General features: G+C 62.7%; 1 long non-coding RNA gene across 2 annotated transcripts; it reads right to left on the bottom strand.

Moving 5' to 3' along the window:
* Positions 1 to 3,428: 3,428 nt before the first annotated feature.
* Positions 3,429 to 7,163, bottom strand: LOC101419152 (uncharacterized). Of its 2 annotated transcripts, none has more exons than XR_011645596.1 (4): positions 6,725 to 7,163; positions 6,283 to 6,406; positions 4,868 to 4,942; positions 3,429 to 4,024 (listed from the first exon to the last, which is right to left on the bottom strand). It is a non-coding gene; the product is annotated as an uncharacterized lncRNA (long non-coding RNA). The 2 variants fall into 2 exon arrangements; XR_011645597.1 differs by having other exon boundaries at positions 6,313 to 6,406.
* Positions 7,164 to 12,705: the final 5,542 nt, after the last annotated feature.

Raw genomic sequence — 12,705 nt, 5'->3', positions numbered from 1 at the left:
GCCCGGGTCCTGCTTTCAGCTTCCATGGCAGAGCCGAGAACCGAGATGGCGACTGCACATCCCACAAAGAAGAAAATGCTTTGTCTCTGGCCCTTTCCAGAAAGAGTTAGCTGAGCCCTTCCTTAGGCAAACCTCACAACCACCTGGGCAGGTGCTGTTTTTAAGTCCATTTGGCAGATGGGGAAACTGAGGCACGGAGGAGCTAATGGGTTCCCCTACGTGACCGTGCTTCTCACCGCTAGGCAGCACCGTGCCCTCCTCTCAAGGGCCCAGACGTAAACCCTGTGCCCTGCTTTGCGTGGCCACCTGACGCCGGGTCCCTGCTGCTGTTTCTGTTTTGCCAAGGACGTGACACACTGTTTCAGGTGTATATAATCGCCACACTCACTGGAGGCCCCCACCCGCCAGACCCCGTGCCCGGCGCCCACGAGCCCCCCAGCGGGAGGACGCCCGCCCCCACTCGGGAGGCCCAGCCTGGCTGGGGAGGGGGCGGCGTCCCCGGCCGGAGGTGCAGCGGGCTGCGGCCTCACCTGGAGGGCGGGGAGCTCCGCAGGGAGGCGGCTCCCCGCCCACCGGGGGTGAATCGAGTTCAACAGGCAGGGCGTCCTAGCCCAATTTCAAAATCTGGGGCCCTTGCGACAGCTCCTCCTCCTCCCCGGTTAATTGGGGCGCCCGGGCGGCATGGCCCCTGCGCGCCCGCGGGGGTATCGATGTGTCTTCTCCGTGGATGGGCACCCGGGAGCGCGCCCCACGCCGCCCAGCGCCAGCCTTGGGACCCGCCCGCCGGCCCCCCACCCTGCGGCACCCGCACCCTGTGCCCCTTACCCCGCCGTCCGCCCACCCTGCCTGGGACCCCCAGCCCGTGGCCTCCCTGCCCTGCACACCACGCCCCCCGCCCCTGCGCTCCCCCAGCCTCCCGCCCCGGCCCTCTGGTGTCTCCCCAGTTCTAGCCCGCGGCCGGCTGGGTGCCCCAGCCGCTTCCTCCGCTCGGGGCCCAGCTGGGTGATGGGCTGCACGGAGACCCGAGTCCACTGCAGGGGCTCCAGAGCGGGCAGCCCCGCATGGGCAGCACGCGGCGCGCGAGGAGCACGGGCCCCCCGCGGCGTCAGTCGTTCCCTCTGGGTGCTCCGCCGGGGCTGGCGATTTTGGTAAAGAGCACGTGTCCTACTCAAAACCGCGGCGGGGCCTGGCCCCCCGTCCCCTCGGGCCCTCCGGCTGCGGAGCCATCTCTGCAAGGCCTGCTGGGTCCCCGCGGTGCCAGCTGGTCTGCGGTGACGACTCTCCCACCCTAGGATCAAGGAGATGGGCAGGAGAGCCTCTGCGGACGAGTCGTGTGCTCGTTGAGTTTGGAGGGGGTCGTGGGTGCGGCAGGGCTGGCAGGGACCGGGGTCCCCCTTTCCCAGCACCGTCGGAGCGCAGACAGGGTGCCTCCCGCAGCCTCCTGCACCTGCTCCTCGGGCCCCAGTCCCTCCCGGGTGGCTGCCTGGCCCTGAGCACGCCTCCTGACTCCAGACCTCATGGTCTTCGCACATGTTTCTTCTGCCGGGATGCTTTTCCCTGTCTCCTCTGCTGGCGGAGACCCCGACTGGCGCTCACTGCCCCGGGCCTCGCAGTAAAGAGGGCAGCGTGAGGCTCAGGCGGCCCCCCTGCCTCATGCAACCGCAAGCCGGTCTCTAGACGACCCTGTCCCCATTTCACAGACGGGGAAACTGAGGCACGGAGAGCCACGTCACTCTCAGGAGGCAGCCGCCAAGCCCCGGGGTGTCCTCCCCTCCTTGAGCCTTAGTCTCCTCATCCACAAGGTGGATCATGTCCGTCTGTGCCACCTCTGGCCCCGGGGGGCAGGTAGGGTCCGTGCAGGCTGGGGGAGCGGGTGCCCCTGCGGCTCCGAGCCAGGCCGGGCAGCCAACGCGTGGCCCTCTGGGGAGTCGGGTGGCAGCAGCTGCTCAGGGGCTCCTGGGACTGTCTGGGGGCCTGCTCTCGGGTCGGGGCTGACCATCGATTCTTGTTGCTTTTCTTTGCCCTTCCGAGGTCAACAAGGAGGGGGTGCCCATGCTGTGACGCGACAAGGCCCCACTGACCGGGCGAGCTCAGACCCTTCCGCGGACCCCAGCCCGTGGTTGCTGAGAACGCCTGCGGGGGGCCCGGGCAGAGCCTCGGGGACTCTGAGAAGCTTCAGGCCCTCCGGGCCGGGCCTGAGCTGGATGCGGGCACTCGGGGTACACGCACCTCGTCCCTGGAGAAGCCCCCCGCGGGGTCGCTGGGAGCTCGCCGCCCCGGGCACAGCCCCTCTGTCCACCTCCTGGGGCTCCTTCCCCCCCACGTGCAGCCTGGCAGACCTACAAGACGGGGACCCTGGCAGAGGAGCAGGCCTGCACCCCCAAAAGGAGGGGACACCTGTGGGGCAGTGGGGGCCCCCCCCGAGTGCTGCTGGGCCCACACAGCCAGCGTCCTAGGCTGACGCCACCCTGTGGGCTCGGGTGGAAGGCGGGTATGCGGGACGGGGGTTGGACTGTGTCCCCCAAAAAGACGTGCTCAGGGTCGAATCCCCAGACCTTATTTGGAAATAGGGTCTTTGATGACATAATCAGCTGATGCCCTGCTATGAGGGTGGTGCTCGTCCAGCATGGCTAGTGTCCTCAGAAAGGGGAGAGGGAGCGGCTGCAGCGCAGGGGCTGGGCGCCTGCTTCCCAAGTACAAGGTCCCGGGTTCGATCCCCAGGACCTCCTTAAAAAGGGGGGGAGACCCCTCCACCCACTCCCGCACAACTTAACTTGCCAAGAATCACTTGTGGACTGTTTTATCTCAGGGATTTCTGCCACCAATTTCCTCAAATATTTATTCCCACCAGCTGGAAGTTAAAAATGCACTGAAACACTGAAATGAAAACCAGTTTTCTTAGTTTTACATCCGCATCTGAAGATATTTAAGAAACAATTTGTAGAGGACTTTATTTCATAAGTCCTTAAAATTATTCAAATATCTTGCCGTAGCATAAAATATCATCTCTCAGTCCACTAACTGGCAAAACAAGTCAGAAAAAGTAACATGATAGCAACTTTATACTTCGCCTTTCACGTTTCCATGTACACGTGACCTAGTTTCACGGTCGCTAACCTGAGCCTCCTAAGAAAAAGCCAAACAAACAATTTATTCTTTAAATAGGCCAAGTTCTGTTCAGTGTATGTACTTTTTGTTTTGTGTCTTACACCAGTATTAACAAAAGCATATTTCTTCCAAAAACCGTAACACTGTCAAAGCTGGCAAACACGAACACACACCAATAGGTCCGAGCAAACGGCTCAAGAGGAAAACTGGCCAACGCTGGCCGAGCACCCTCCAGTGTGGGGACGCCACGGTAAGGAGAAAGGAGAGCACTGTCAAACCATTTTCAGAGGCACCGCGTAGGGTACAAGGAAAAGCCAGGGAATGTCAACATCTGTTATGATGTCAACAGTTAAATAGCTTTTATTTTGACGTGGAAAAAAGGCGGGGGGAGAACTGGACGGAGAGCCAGACACAGGGGCCAGCGCCGCAGACACAGAGCCCAGCTCCCCCAGGAGCTGGACAGGTCCCAGGTCCTGAGGGCGCGCCCACCCACACCGCGCGGCGGACCTCTGGCCTCGCAAGTGGGAGGGAAGAAAGTTCTGGGTCTAAACGTCGCCAGTTGTGGGCCTTTGTCCAGGTACCTCCGGGAGCCTCAGACGCCCGTGACCTCGGCCCGCGGGGTCGTCCCCCGGGGGCCCAGGCAGGAGCAGGAAGGGCCCTGGCCCTGCCCTTGGCCGGTTCCTGTTTCTCCTAAGCCGCTCTGACTCCCTCAGGGAGACGTGAGCTCCAGAACAGGTGCCCAGAGGGGGTGCGGGGGGTGGGGGTGGGCAAAGGCGGGGGGGCAGGAGCCAGGGCTCGGGAGCCAGGTGGAGCTGGACAGACAGGTGTGAGGGCCACGCGGGCGGCAGGCGGCAGGCGTCAGGGGGTGGGTGACCAGGCGCGGGTCCTCTGGGGTGGGCGTGGGTGCAGCGCGTGTCTGTGCATGTGGGTGTGCACGTGTGTGAGCAGGCTCACCCACGGGACCAAGGGTGGCTCCTAGCACCGGAGGCCCCGCGAGGCCCACCCACCCACGGCAGAGAAGCGAAGGCTCACGACGACCTGTGCCCCTGTGCTCACGGGGAAACTGAGGCGCGGGACGGGGTGGCAGCTGGGTCATCTGAGTGGAGCTGAGACCCAATCACAGATCTGCCTATTCCAGCCCCCGCCACGCGGCAGGCGGCCCCTGGGCAGGCTGTGCCTCCCGCCTCCGTGGGGCTGGCCGCACGGGGTCCCCAGGACAAGGGCCGGAGGTGGGCCGGCCTGGACCCGAGCCCATGGCCCTCACCCCCGAATCCTCTCCGGGCCTTCTGAGAGGGTGCTCCTTGCCTTGCTGTAGATGAGGAAACCGAGGCCTGGGCCGGCAGGGCTGGCGGCCTCCCCGGCCCACCCTCCCGCGGCACAAGGCCTTGGGGTCTGTGAGTGGCCCCAGGTCCCGGGCGGCCGTGGCAGTGGCTGGAGCCCTCGCCCCCTGGCCCGGGAGGGTGCAGCCCCGCTCCTCGAACCCAGCTCTCTCCAGAGACTGAGGAGGGTAGCGCGAGCGCCCGCAGCCCACATGGCAGGGCGAGGCCGCCCTGGCCACTGCAGCCGGAGTTGATGCTCTTAGAGAAAGCCAGCGGGGAGGGCGGAGCGTGGGGCGTGGGCAGCGCCAAACCCACCCAGCAGGTTGGGCGAGAACTGGGTGGGCCTTGTTCCACCCTGCACCCCACTACCTGTGGGCCTGGGGCGACCTCGTTCCCGGCCTTGAGGGCAACGGACAGAGGGGTCAGAGCTCTGCACTCACCTGCGGTGTGGCGCCGGGCCACTCTGAACTTTGGTCTCTGCATCTGTACAGTGAAGATCAGCACATGGTCCCCAACTGTCAGGGATAAAGCCGAAGCCAGGGGTGAAAAGGCCTTAGTGCTTAGTTAGCACTTACTTAGCACTTAGTTAGCACTTACTTAGCACTGAGTAAGTGCTCAGTGAATGCCGGCCGTGTTGCTATTATCATCAGGCACAAAGGACACTACGTCCAGGAAAGTGACGGGTCGTACCCGGGTAAGGAGGCGTGTGGGGGGCGAGGGGATAAGGGGGTCTTTCGGGGGCCTGGGAGGGTGCTGGGCATGTCGTCGGCCCCCAGTCCCCTCTCAAGCCAGATACTGCCCACCGTAGAGGGTCCTGGCAGCTCTGGGGATTTGGAGATCCAACTGCGGGGGCCAGGTGGTGCGATTTGGGGGAGACTTCGGGCGCGTCACTCAACTCCTCCGTGCTCGGCTTCACCCGTGCGCAGGGAGGCTGGCGGCGCCGGGCTCGAGGGAACAGGCTCTTGGAGTGTGTGGGCCTGTGGCCCGGCCCCAGAGGCCCCCGCCCCGCCCGCGCCCCTCGCCCCTGGCCGGGCTCCCTCGCTCCCCTCCGGGGCCTCCCCGCGCCGGCCCCAGCAGCGCAGCCCTGTCCTCGGTGGTCCTAGGAGCCCTCCCTGCCTGGCCACGGATCAGAGGGCCCCCGAAGGGTGTTAGGTAGAGGCAGGAGCTGGCCACAGGCTTGAGAGGGTGCGGCTGGGGGTCTGTGCGGGTGGGGGTGGCCACAGCTGAGGTCTGAGGAGGCGGGGCCGCACCCAGCGGGCTCGGTGGGGTGGGGGCGAGTGCCTGAGCCACACCCACGCCGCACAGGTGACCGAGCCCAGGCAAGGCCATTCCTGTGGCTGGAGCTGTCAGGCTATACAGAGAAGAGGGATCAGCCCACCCTGCCATTCCAGCCTCAGGAGCGCCAGCCCCATGCAGGACCCTGGTCAGTCAGACTGAGCCCTGACCCCACTCATAGACTGAGCCCAAACCTAGCAGCTGACTGTGCCCTGATCTGCTTGGAACTCTGAGTCCTGGTTCCACACTGAACCCTGATCTCAATGTGACCTTCGTCACAGACTGAGCCCCAACCCTTGTCACGGACTGAGCCCTGATCCTTGTCATGGACTGAGCCCTAATCCTTGGTCACACATTGAACTCTGACCCTCATCACACACTGAGTCCTAACTGTTGTCACACACTGAGCCCTGGCCTTCCTCGCAGACTGAGTCTTGATCCCTGTTCATGTTCTGAGACCTGACCTTGGTCAGATGTTGCACCTCTGCTGTCTTACACCTTGAACCCTGACCATACTTAACCCTGGCTCTAGTTTCATTGACTGAACCCTGACCCCATTGGCTTCCTGCCTGAGCTTGACCTGTTTCCTGCGTCCTGACCCCTTTGCCACCTGCAGGAAGCCTGGAGCGAAGGCTCACAGCTCGCTGTCTTCCCGGCCTCGGCGAGGCAGGCTGGAACAGGGACCCAAGCGATGCAGGAAAGCACTAGGGCGAGAAGGACAAAACAGCCAGTTCTGGGTAAAACTCCCGCTCGTGGGCGCCCATCTTTGCCTGTACACGACAGTGGAAAGCCCCGTCAACAAGGGAGGAGCCCACCACCGCCCGACACCTGCAGACAACAGATAAGGAGAAGCCCGCTCGCCCCCTCCCCCGCAGGCGGACGCTGAGCCAACGAGAGGCAGTTTCCCAGCCTTCTCCTGCACACTGGGGGATGTTGCAGTTCCCACGTCCTCATTTACATGGGGGGGCTTACACAAGGCCGCGGCCCCAGCATGCCCGCACCCACTTCCCTTTCTCACTCACCCCTTCTCTTGCTTGCTTAACCTGAGGCACGTCTCTCTGAATTCTTTCTCGGGATGTGGCCAAGAACCTGGGAACGCGGCATCGGCGACGCAGGCTCTGTGCCCAGGTGCGGGGTGGGAATGGGGAGTGGTCCTCGAGGCCTGCGGGGAAGAGGGGCTGGGCCGCCCACCCCACCCACGGCCACCTGCTGCTCCACCCCACTCCCCTGGCCCCAGGGCACCCAGCGCAGTCACCCCACCGGCTTCCTCTCGCCCAGCGCGCTGCCTGGGGACTGACCCTGGCAGTGCAGCCCAAAGGCTGGTGGCTTCTTCGGGGCCAGAGCTGCTCAGGGAACCCGCGGGCCCCACCGCTGGGGACACGGGGTGGGCCCACCCTGCGCCCCGCCGGCCTTGGCAGGTGACTTCGGTCACGCTGGCAACCTCTCTGGGGCTGTGCTGCCCCCGGGGCAGACAGTCCAACCCTGCTGCAAGCGGCTGCCAAAGGGGTACCACGCCCCCCATCCCAAAGGAGCCTCCGCCCGTTGCTGCGCCCAGGGCCAGCAGCAGCTCCGTGCCTTCGGGCTCACTGTCTCCCACCTCCTCTTGTTTTTTTCTTTCCACTTTTCAAACTTTTTAAAAATTGTCTTTTTAAAAAATATCCATAGGTCACAAAAGATGTTACACTAGAAAATATAAGAGGTTCCCATATACCCCGCCCCCCAACCTCCCCATCAGTGTGGCCCATTCACTGCGTTTGGTAACTACATTTTGGAGCACTGCTGCACGGCAGGGGTTATAGTTTACGTTGTTTACACCTCCTCTTAATAGAAGAAACAAAAGAATCCACTGCTCACGAAGCACCTATTGTGTGCCCGCGAAGCACCTATTGTGTGCCGTGTGCCCAGGCCGGTGTCCAGCTCTTCCATGCCTTGGTCAATAAAGCTTGGTGAATTTGGTGGAATGAATGGGTGCTGGCCCCCCAGCAGCCCCCCCCAGCACCCCCCCAGCACCCTGTTTCCTTCTTCCAGAGCCTGGGCAGGGACAGCCGGGCGTCCCCATCTTACGGATGAGAAGGCGGAGGCTCAGGGAGGCGCGGGCGGGCTTCCGAGGCTGGGAGTGTCTCGGCTCCCACGGCCACGGCCAGGTCTCGGTCAGCGCCGCGGCTCCAGTGTTCACCTCTGGCCTCCCCCGGTGCAGCCACCAGCACTGGTGCGGACAGTGGCCCGGGGTCCCGTGCTCTGTCCTTGCCCCCCAGGGCATGCAACGCAGGGGCGCCCGGCGCCTTTTGAGAGCTGAGGTTCCACCTCGTCCCTCCTCCCCGAGACCCTCCTGCGACCCCCCCCCGGGAACGGCAGCCTCCCCTTCTCCACTTGCCTGTCCCCTGCGCTATTTACAAGCACCGGGACACTGAACGCGGATCTACCGGGTCACCCCCGAGGACGTGCGCCCCACGAGAGCGGCAACTTGGTCTCCTGCCGAATCTGAGTGGGCCCCTGTCATGATTCTCCTGCAGAAGGAATGTGGGACCAGGACACAGCCCCGTTCCCCCGGGGGTTGACTTGTGCCAGCCCCGTATGGCCGGGGAGGAGGGCAGACCCCTCCAGCCCGCCGTCCCCGCACGCCAGGGAAGACGCGTCCGTGAGCAGCGCCCTGCCCCAGCCGTGCCTTTGTTTACCCAATGTGTGCTGGGAGCCAGGCCGGGGGGTCTGGGGCTCATGCTGCAGGGAGGCGATGGCCAAGAGTGGGGGGGCATGGGCAGGTGGACAGGTGGGGGTGGAGTGTGGGGCTGGGGACCGCTGCTGCGAGGGTGCCGGGTGGGGCCCTCTGCCCTTCGTCGGGCGGCACCAGGCTGTCCTCCAGGGTGGGCACCCCCGAGGCTGCTCCTGCCCCCCTCTTGGCAGCGCAGGCACCGCCTCGCCCACTGCCCAGCGCTGCTGTTGCCTGGCTGGCAGACAAAGACCAGGAGGCAGGGTGTGTCATCCCTGTGTTTTCTCTGTCGCCACTTCCCAGGGTCGGTGGCGGAGGCTGGCACGGAGTAGGTGCGCAGGCAATGTGGACCAGGGAAGGAACGAGCCTCGGCTCCCGCGAGGCCTCCGTGAGAGGCGGCCAGTGGCGTGGTTATGCCCGGGGGATCCCCCGAGCCACGGGCGAGAAACCGCGCCCTGTGAAGGTAGGTCACGGGCGCGATGACCGGGGCAGCATCCCGGCCCCACTCGTTTTTTTTGCCACCTGCTGGGGGAGGCAGGGGTTGCCACGCACTGGGCTGGTCTGGGAGGGCTTCCCGGAGGAGATGCCCACACGCAGGCAGACCCCACGGGGCGGGAGGGCACTGCGGGCGGGAGGCGTAGCGTGAGCGTAGGCAGGAGGAACGCGCTGAGCCTGGAGGTGGAGGCTGGCTGAGGACAGAGGCACGGCAGGGGACATCTGGGGAGGGAGGGGCACCCAGGGGCCCACCACACCCTTGTTGACGTCAGCCCAGATGGGGCCCGCCCTGGGGCCCCGGGTGGGGTGGTCCTGCCAGCCGCTGCCCCCTGCCCCCTGCCCTCGCAGCTGGCCACCCTGCCTCTCCTCTGGGTCACCGGGCCCTGCCCCGGCAGCCCCACGCCGGAGGGCCGCTGTCCCTGCCCACTCCAATATCCCCGAGGCCTGGGGAGACAGGACTCGGAGCCAGATGGCCTGAGTTCGAATCTCAGTTCAGCTTTCTCAAAACGTTAAACACGGATTTACCATACGGCCCCGCTCGGCCACATCTAGCTTTTTACCCCCAAAGAATTGAAAGTGGGGACTCGAACAGGGACTTGGCCACCAGCAGTTACAGGAGCATTACTCACGACAGCCAAAAGGTGGAAGCACCCCACGGGTCCATCAGCAGAGGAACTGGCAAGTGGAACGCAGGGCCAAGCTATGGAATACTACTCAGCCATGAAAAAGAGTGACGTCCAGATGCACGCGACAGCGGGGATGCACCTCGAAACCCGCAGAGGGAGGGAAGCCAGGCGCCGAAGCACGGCCGCTGTGTGACTGCACTTACGTGAACCATCTAGAAAAAGCCAAGTGACAGAGACACACGTGGACTGGGAGTTACCGGGGGCTGGGGGCCCCGGGAGTCACTGCCTAATGGGGATGGAGATTCTGTTTGGGGTGACGGGTGGTAGTGAGGGCAGCGCAGCCTTGTGACTGTAACTAACACCATGGAATTGTATCCTCGAAAGCAGTTCAGATGGCTGATTTTAGGTTTTATGTATGCTACCACGATAAAATAAAATTTTAAGAACTCCCGTTGGGCAGCGGACTTGGCCCAGTGGTTAGGGCGTCCACCTACCACATGGGAGGTCCGCGGTTCAAACCCCGGGCCTCCTTGACCCGTGTGGAGCTGGCCCATGCGCAGTGCTGATGCACGCAAGGAGTGCCCTGCCACGCAGGGGTGTCCCCGCGTGGGGGAGCCCCATGCGCAAGGAGTGCGCCCTGTAAGGAGAGCCGCCCAGCGCGAAAGAAAGTGCAGCCTGCCCAGGAATGGCGCCGTACCCACGGAGTCCTGATGCAACAAGATGACAACAAAAAGAAACACAGATTCCCGTGCCGCTGACAACAACAGAAGCGGACAAAGAAGATGCAGCAAATAGACACAGGGAACAGACAACCGGGATGGGGGGGAAGGGGAAAGAAACAAATAAATCTTTAAAAACAAAAAACCCCGTTGGGCCACTTGCCCAGTGCGTGGCCTGACTCATCACCTCACGCCTCTGTGACTCTGTTTCCCCTTGAGCAGCCAGGAACGCTGCCCGTGGGCCGTGTGGGCACCAGGTTGGCAGGAGCGTGGCCGGCCCCTGCCGGCTTCACGGCCAAGGAGGCGGGAGACCAGGTCCGGCCGTGGCGGCTGAGTCCGCGGACACGCCTTCCACGGAGGAGGAAATGAGGTGCGGGTAGGCAGAGCGCCCCGTCCCCAGCCCGGCTGGCCCCAGCCTTCTGGGGCCCCCTGCGTGCCGCTTAGGAACTGCCGGGGGGCAGCGAGCGCAGAGCCTAGCTCCGGGCCCCCGTGGCGGTTCCTTGCTGCCCGACACCCGGGCAGACACGTGCCCCTCCGGGGGCTCAGGGAGGTGGCAGAAATGGGGGCTTGGATACCCTTGAGTGACCTGGGGACCTGCCGGCGCAGGCCTCCAACCCTGCCCCCTGGGGGCTCCCTCGCGCCCCGGGACCCAGGGAATCCTCACGCCCACCTCACGGGCCCCCCACACTCTGGCTTTGCAGAGGCCCCATGCAGATTGCCCACACAGCCACAAGGGGCAGGGCTGGCCGTCCAGTGCACTCTGTGCCACCCCCAAGCACGGGGCCTAGGGCGACGGGCACATCCTAGAGAGCCCTGCAGCGTGACTGCTGGGAGGGGCTGTGCAGAGGTGTGTGCTGCCAACAGTGGAGGGGACGTCCACTAGGGCCTGTCCAGGAGGGATGCAGTCTCAGCTCCCACCCTTTCTTTCCCAGTCTCCAGGTGCCCCTGTCTCCCCCACTGCGAGGGCTGTGGCCTCAGGTCTCTAAAGAGATGGGCTCTGGGAAGGAGCCTGGCGCACGCAGTTGGCTCTCAACTATGAGAGATTTCCTTGTCTCTAATCACCCCCAAGTGTGAGCCGCTGCGCTGACCCCAGGGCTTGCGTTCCAGCCCCAGGGTCCTCGAGGGTCATTCCGTATCTGAAGCTGGCACGGCACTTGCTTGCTGTGAGCCCACACTTTCTGGATATGCGCTTACTCTTAACAACCCGAAGAGGTGGGACGGTCATTTTTCCTACTGGGAAGCTAGGGATATGAAGTCCAGGGAGCTGAAGGGACATGCCTGAAGTCCCAGAGCTGTAAGTGGCAGCAGTGTGGCTCCAGCCCAGCCAGTGGGTGCCAATGTCTGCCCCTCTGACTGCTCAGAGGTCCACCTGGATACCTCTCCAGGTTAGATCACCTGCGTCCCACTGAGGCAGACACTGAGGCCGATTTACCATACGGTCAGGGCTCAAGTTCAAACCCAAAACGGTGACCCCCCTGAGGCTGTTCTACTCCCCCATGTACTCTGCTGATGCCCCCCCTGCTCCCAAGCCTGGACCTACCCAAATCCTACTCTTCCCTCTCCAGGCCAGCAGTTCCGATCCTTTGCCTTCCTCCCAGGACTGGGATCAGGGAAGCTAACGTTGCAGGGACCTCTCTCCTTCTGCCACTGCTGCCCCAAACCCGGTGGGGTCACAAAATGGAGACGAAACCTCTGGACCCTGTGTCCCGGAAACTGTAGTTTGTGGGAGTCATTATGTGTAGTTGTAGATTATTCATTGTCATTCTTTTTCACCCCCCATGGCTCCCTCGTCTGTTTGTTGTTTTTGCTCATTGTCTGCTCATTGTTTCTGCTTGTTGTCTGCTCATTGTTTTGTGGGGTTTTTTTTGGTTGCTCGGTGTATGCTCATTGTATGCTCGTTGTCTGTTTGTCTTCTTTAGGAGGCACCAGAAACCAAACCCAGGACCTCCCATGGGGGAGGCAGGCCCCCAACTGCCTGAGCCACATCTGCTCCCCTCATTGTCATTCTTGTATAGTATTTCATTGTGTTATTATATCACAATGTATGCATCTATTCTATAGTTGAGGGGCACTTGGATAGTTTACAGTTTTCGGTTGTTATAAACAGTGCTGCTATGAACAGAAATCGGACCACATGAAGGATGTATCTAGGAATGCAATTGCTGGGTCACAGAAGATTAAGTGCAATCAACTTAATCTTTTAAACAGATTTCCAGAGTGGCTGTACCATTTGCATTCCCACCAGCAGGATGTGAGAGTTCCAGTTGCTCCACGTCCTTGTCAACGCTTGCTATTGTCTGATGGTAACATTTTAGCTGTTTGGGAGGCTTTGGTGCACCCTTTATTTCTAAATCCCTGTCCATAACCTTACCAGGTGGCTATTTTGATCACATTTTCCAGGTGAGGAAGCCGAGGCTCTGAGAGGTGAAGTAATTTGGCCAAAGCCATTTAAACCC

The sequence above is a fragment of the Dasypus novemcinctus genome, chromosome 14, assembly GCF_030445035.2.
Source record: "Dasypus novemcinctus isolate mDasNov1 chromosome 14, mDasNov1.1.hap2, whole genome shotgun sequence".
Taxonomy (NCBI): domain Eukaryota; kingdom Metazoa; phylum Chordata; class Mammalia; order Cingulata; family Dasypodidae; genus Dasypus; species Dasypus novemcinctus.
The sequence above is the reverse complement of the archived record's forward strand: the minus strand, read 5'-3'. Positions and strand labels throughout refer to the sequence as shown.